Source organism: Taudactylus pleione, unplaced genomic scaffold (genome assembly GCF_031769625.1).
Source record: "Taudactylus pleione unplaced genomic scaffold, aTauple2 ptg000662l, whole genome shotgun sequence".
NCBI classification, from domain to species: Eukaryota; Metazoa; Chordata; class Amphibia; order Anura; family Myobatrachidae; genus Taudactylus; species Taudactylus pleione.
The window spans coordinates 664975-672121 of NW_028285064.1; the positions used below are offsets into that span (position 1 = coordinate 664975).

Genomic DNA, 7147 nt, shown 5'->3' on the forward strand with positions numbered 1-7147 from the left:
CAGAGCAGTATAGGAGGAGCAGAATTTCAAGAATAATGCAACTCAGTAACAGGGGCAGACAGGCATATAAGGGAGGAGCAGTCAATAGGACCAGAAGGTAGTTAAAACCACCTTCTGTAATTACAGACCCCCTGTAGAAGCTGTCAGATTCTCCTCTCCCCCTCCGCTCAGTGCCTTCAGGGAATGTTCTCTGAGGCGCCACTCCCGTTCAGAGCGCGCCAAACTAGCCCAGGCAGTGAAGGAGGAAGAGGAGGAGGGACCTATAAGCTCCTCCTCCTAATGGCCGCCGCTATTGTATGCGCGCGGCATACACTTATCTCGTGGGGACGTTCATCCGACTGGAGATACAGACCCCCTTATGTGTCCCCGCACTGACAGCGGGGGCCAGCGGCACGACCGCCGCCAGTGATAAACGTGCCGGTGCCTTTTACACAAGCACCGGCACGCAGAGGCAGGACCGCTGTGAGCGCGCCTACCTAACAGCCAGCGCCGGTGTTCTATTGCAACACCAGCGTGGCACTGACAGCCGCGCGCTGTATTCAGACCCAGCAGATTATTTACACCTCTCCTGCTAGTCAGGAGAGGTGTGCTACTTGCCGGGCTGCTGCGGCCAGAGCGCTGGGCAGTGAGGGGAGAGCGGGGACCCGGACACAAGCCAGTGTTAGCTGTGGCGGGCCCCGCTGAGTCTGATGACTCCTTCACTGCCAAAAGGCAGCCTCCCCTCCATAGGGTGACCGGACACAGGCTGCAGTAGCCGTGTGGTCCCCTCTCTGGCGGCTCCCACGATGCAGGCAGACTGTCACAGCTAACAGTCTGCCTGTCCTCTTGCTCTGTTTTTCTTTTACAACTTTTATAAATTTAAAGGGCTGGAGACAGCCCCTGTGCACCGGCTCTACTCGGGCACATTCTAAAAACTGGGGCTGATGGGGCATAGAGGGGGAGGAGCCAGTCACACTTGTAGATTTTTAAAGTGCCAGGCTCAACTCAACCCACCGTCTATACCCCACTGTCATGAAGCTCCAGTGTCCCCTACTGGATGAAGGAGAAACACACTGGGGCAGCACAGACGGTGTAATGGTTAGTATTACTGCTTCACAGCACTGAGGTCGTGGGTTCGATACCCACTACGGCCCTGTGTGGAGCTTGTATATTCTCCCTGTGCTTGCGTGGGTTTCCTCCGGGTTCTCCGGTTTCCTCCCACACGCCAAAAACATACTGGTAGGTTAACTGGCTCCTAACAAATTTACCCATAGTGTGTATGTCTGTGAGTATGTGGTAGGGAATATAGACTGCAAGCTCCATTGGGGCAGGGACGGATGTGAATTGCCAAATATTCTCTGTAAAATGCAGCGGAATACGTGTGCACTATATAAATAACTGGTAATAAATAAATAATAAAATAAATGCAAGCCAGAAGCGGATCGGTTGCTATGGGCAACTCCTTCACTTGTTCTCTCTTCAGAAGGTTTGTAAGATCTCCCCCCATAGGTGCCCATACACGGTTCGATATAGCAGCCGATCCGACGGATCGGCACGATATCGCTGCTATATCGTACCGTGTGTGGGCATATCGGCCAGTGCACGCTCCCATGGGGTTGTACTTTGCACCACCATATATTACTGCATGTTCACTTGATCTGGGGATGCGACGTACGATCCCATGCAGCACTATGCGGGTGGGGGATGCCGGCATATCGGGGCGGTCAGGCAGCGGATCGCTCCGTGTGTGGGGACCACCCAATATATCATCCATCGGATCGTCCGCCGCGTCCCAAGGTGCATATCGCACAGTGAATGGGTAGCTTTAGTGTCCTCTAGAGAACCTGTAAGACTGCATGGTAGGGATGGACATCAGAAGCTTAACATCGCATGGTTGCCACGCTCCTTATAACAAATCACTATCGCATCCAATAATTGGATGGTATAACCAGCAATGGGTATACAGGGCACAGGCACAGAAGTAGCAGGAGCACATGAGCTGTGCTGCGGATGCCACCTCCAGGTGCCCACAGCTTATAAGAGGCATGCAGACATGGGATGGGCATATGAAATCCACATCCAATAGCTGGCAACCATCGCAAACCCGTTATTCGATGGAAAAAGCATTTCCATGGGACCAGGGAACATCAATGGTTGTCATCCCGGTTGCATGAAAGGGCCAGAAAAGTAACAGAACACAGATTCCGGCTGCCTGGGCATGCTGGGTATTGTAGTCCCACACAAGCCTGTGATAAGTAAGAAGACAGATCAGGTGTAGGTAACATCTGGATGCCAGGGCATGCTGAGAATTGTAGTCCCACACCAGATGGTTAAAAGGAAGAAGACAGAGCAGGAGTAGGTGACCTCTGGATGCCAGGGCATGCTGGGAATTGTAGTCCCACACCAGACTGTCACGGTGATGATGACAGAATCAGGTGCATGCTGGGACTTGTAGTAAGGCGCTGTGTAGGGCAGTAATACATAGGGTGACAGACAGGGCAGAGCTATGTGCTATGAGATGTAGGGTGGGTGTACCTGCCCCGAGCCCGGCGGGTGAGTTACCCGGTACCTGTCACTGGACAGCAACCCCGGCTCCTGCAGAAGAGAAGCGATCGCTTCCGGTCACGTGCTACGGCTCCCCACGCAGGGACAAACTACTTCAGCGCGATCGAGGAGCCCCAGCCATGTGCTCTCCATGTGCTGCTGTTGAGCCGCGTTCAGCCTGTCATACCACGTGACGTGGGACTCCGTCTCATCATCACTGTTTTTAGTCAAAAACCAATCATCACGGGCTGGGAATGATGGGAGCAATGGTGCTGGGATTGGATGCCAACGCATACTATTCTCATCACTGTTATTATTATCATCATCATCATCACTATTATTATTATTATCCTCATCACTATTATTATTATTATTATTATTATTATTATTATTATTATTATTATTATTATTATTATTATTATTATCATCATCGCTGCTGTTGTTATTAGTTTAGTTAATATTCTAACTGATATTATCACTTATTAGCATCACTGTTATTAATATCACTTATTACTATTATCACTATTATTTTAATAATGTCCCAAAATATTGCAGGTGGGTGGGTGTTAAAATACTAAAGTATCATATTAAGAGGGATGCTCATAATTTAGTGCACTCTTACACTACTTGTACGGTAGCCACTAAATCGTATATTTCAATACGCATCCAAACAAAAATGTCTAACTTAGGCGTGAAATCGGCATGATTAGAGTGCCTTTACAAAAGTCCCAATAGTCTATGTACTGCATGGTTGCTATTATAATTCCCCCTGTATTGTATGTTGGTCTGTATTGTGCATTGTTCACCAGAATGTTCTCAGTATTGTATATCAGTCACTATAATGATCTTTATCTGTATATCTGTTGTATATCTGTGATTATAATGTTCTCTGTAATGTATACTGTAGCTTTTACTAGAATGCTCTTTGAAAGTGATCTCTAGCGTTCTCTCTGTATTGTATGGCTGCTATTACAATGCTCCCTATATTGGGGTTGGGTACAGGATGCTGGAGGTCAGAATCCCAACGTCGGCTTCCCGACATGGTTAGCATACCAACACTTGTTGGTCGGTATGCTAATCCTCTCCCTACCCTAACCCTCCTTCCCTGGCGCCTTATCCTAACCTCCTCCCCATGTGCCTAAATCTCACCGTCCCCCTTAGTGCCTAACCCTGAACCCCCCCCAACCCCAAGATTTCGCCGCCGGTAATGTAAACGTCTGCATCCCGACCGCCGGGATGCCGAAAGTATCCCCTATATTGTATTCACTAGAATGCTCTCTGTATTATAAAGTGGTCACTGGAATGGTCTATGGCCCTCATTCAGAGCCGTACGCTCTGAGCAGAGCGCACGCTCTGAATGAGGGCCGTCCTCCATAACTATGGAGCGTCCTCCTGGACGCTCGTATAGCTGTGGGTCACCACCCACAGCCTATACGAGCGTGCAGTTTGATGGCCGCGACCATCGCGACCATCGAAACTGCGTACAAAAGCCTGTGGTTGAGTTTTTCAACCACAAGGCTCGGAGTGATTTTGGCTCTATCAGAGCCAAAATCACTCCCACTGACATCACTAGTGATGTCAGTGGGCCGGCTCCTGACGGGAGGCATTCCCGTGGGAACGCCCCTGTCAGGGAGGCACGCCCCCGGCACGCCCACCAAAGGGGGCGTGCTGTCAGTCAACATCGACAGCACGCCCCCTTTGAAGAGACACTACGAGCGAAGGAAAATCCTTCGCTCGTCGTGTCTGGCGCATGCGCACGACGGAGCTCCCTCCGTCGTGCGCATGCTCAGTGCAGAACATCGACCCACTTGCGAGCGGACAGCCGCTCGCGAGTGGGTCTGAATCAGGCCCTATGTCAGTGCTTCCCAAACTCAGACCTCAAGGCACATTAACATTCCAGGTTTTAAGGATATCCATGCTTATGCACAGTTACTTAATTAGTACCTCAGTCAGTTCATTATACCATCTCTGCACAAGCATGGATATCCTTAAAACCTGGACTGTTAGGGTTTCTTGAGGACTGAGGGCCTGATTCAGAGCCAGACGCTCTGACCAGAGCGCTCGCTCTGAATCAGGGCCCTCCTCCCTCAACTTGGAGCGGCCTCATGGACGCTCGCATAGCTGTGGGTTACCACCCACAGCTATAGCGAGTGTCCATGATGATGGTTGCGATGGTCAAGACCATCGCGACCATCGGGCTTGCGACGAGACCCTGCGGTAGGGTCTCGGTGACCGCAAGCCCTGGAGTGATTTTGGCTCTATCAGAGCCAAAATCAATCCCACTGACATCACTAGTGATGTCAGTGGGCCGGACTCAGACGGTAGGCGTTCCCATGGGAACGCCTCCGTCTGGCAGCCACGCCCACCAAAGGGGGCGTGCTGTCACTCACCATCGACAGCACGCCCCCTGTGGTGCGAGACCCATAATGACGACTTGGTCGTCGTTATTCGGGTCTCGCGCATGCGCACGACGGAGCTCCCTCCGTCGTGCGCATGTGCAATTCGGTACCATCGACCCGCTAGCGAGCGTCCTGCGCTCGCGAGCGGGTCTGAATGACCCCCTGAGTTTGGGAAACCCTTGTCTATGTCCTCTATGGTGGCTATTAGAATGCTCCCTGTATTGTATTTTGGTCAGTAGAATGCTCTCTGCATTATACAATGGTCATTACAATAATCGCGGGTCTGGAGGCTCAAAAGGTGTCTTCCAGGTCCAGCGGTGACATCAGGGTGATTTACAGAAGATCCTGCGTTGTATGCTGCTGTAAGTATGACTAACCCCTAACCTTCCCCTTAGTGCCTAACCCTAGCGTCCCCTCCCATAGCCTATCCGTAACCCTCCCCTCTGAATCCTAGCCCTCCGCTGCCGGTTCTTGCAGAATGATGGCATTTCCAATGTCGACTTTCTGCAGATACTGAAATATTCAATGTCGACATTTAAACAATGTTAATATTGTTATGTAAACATTGATCACTGGACACGGAGAGTTGATGAGCAAGGCATAGAAATTGCAAGTCCATGCGCATACCCCTTTTGCTTGGCACGCCTCCCGTATGGCCCAGCCGTCTCAAGCTGGCGCCAGGTGTGCGGCCTATTTACTGGCGAGTATGCCTGGCCCTCTGAAATCCCCCTACATACCTTGCTCACCATCTCCTCCCGCCACACGAGGTCCCCTGCTAGCTGGGGACCGAAGCCCCACCCAGTGACCTTTACCATCCTAGACCCTCCAATGCCTCCTGCAACCCTCTCGATACCAGCCCCACTCCTCGCCCCCTCCATGCCAGCCTTGGAATGATGTTTGACCCTATAATGTGAGTGTCACTCCATCGGATCATGCTTTTTAGGAGGTCTAGGGACTTTATCTTACACAACTCGTTGCCCCCCATCAAAGCATCTGGGGTCCACTCTACTCCCTTTTCCACTCTCAATAAAACCTTCCCCACCTGGTATCTATCCCTCTACTAACTAGGGGCACTCTGTTGGACTGCCTATCCCCTTGCTCCATACCGTAATGTCAGTTTGCTGGACGACGTCAGCCCACCTTGCTGCCTCGACATTTATTCCAGCTCTCTTGATATAAGTAACTTCCCACAAGTACACTGTCCCCTCCCCTTCTACCTGCCTTTATATCGCCCCTGTTGTCTCCCCACCCCCTGACCTGACCACGCTGCCCCTACTGGCCAGTATGCCTCCCTATGTGTTAAACTAGGGACGCGCCCCTTAGCCTGTCCCCACCGTTTTCGCACCGCTGGCCACCTCGCGCCCCTCCCCCTTACAGGGTTCCGGCGCTATTATGGCATCCTCCGCTTTTATAATAACTGCATCCCCTGTGCAGTAGTTGCTTGAAATGGTTGTGTATTACTGTACAGTGGTGCGGCTACAGCTGTGATATATCCAATTATTACCATGATGTTTGACCCTATAATGGGAGTGTCACTCCATCGGATCATGCTTTTTAGGAGGTCTAGGGACTTTATCTTACCCAAGATGGTTTTAAGTTCCTGGGTATCAATTTTTCGGAGGACCTGTCGTGGTCGTCTCATGTTTCTTCAGTAGTAGGAAAGGCTCAGCAATGCCTGTACTTCCTAAAAGGAAGTGGATTATCTAGGCCGTTGCTGGTAAATTTTTGCCGGGGCATAATTGAGAGCCTTTTAACTTATTCGATCACTGTTTGGTGTGATAACTCCACATGTTTGGAGCACAGATCATTGTCTAGAGTGATCAGGGCAGCTGAAAGAATTATTGGTCAGTCTTTACCTAGGCTTGAAGACATTTATATTGAAAGGTGTGTTTCTAAAGCAAACAAGATGATTGCCGACCACAGCCATCCTTGGGCCTGATTCAGACCCACTCGCGAGCGGCTGTCCGCTCGCAAGTGGGTCGATGGTGCGCATGCGCGAGACGCGACGAGCGAAGGACTTTCCTTCGCTCGTTGTGTCTGATCAAAGGGGGCATGCTGTCGATGTTGATTGACAGCACGCCCCCTTTGGTGGGCGTGCCGGGGGCGTGCCTCCCAGACGGGGGCGTTCCCAAGGGAACGCCTACCGTCAGAAGCCGGCCCACTGACTTCACTAGTTTATCAGAGCCAAAATCACTCCCACTGACATCACTAGTGATGTCAGTGGG

At 51.1% G+C, this 7147-nt stretch overlaps 1 protein-coding gene across 4 annotated transcripts in view; it reads right to left on the bottom strand.

Moving 5' to 3' along the window:
- EIF2B3 (eukaryotic translation initiation factor 2B subunit gamma) overlaps positions 1-2686 on the bottom strand; it is a 40609-nt gene extending 37923 nt beyond the window's left edge. Inside the window, exon 1 of one of the 4 annotated variants that reach the window (XM_088455598.1) lies at positions 2549-2686. The gene's annotated coding sequence lies outside the window, so the exon portion shown is untranslated. Of the gene's footprint in view, positions 1-2514 lie in introns of all 4 variants that reach the window. The other 3 variants (XM_088455600.1, XM_088455599.1, XM_088455597.1) reach the window with 3 other exon arrangements.
- Positions 2687-7147: the final 4461 nt, after the last annotated feature.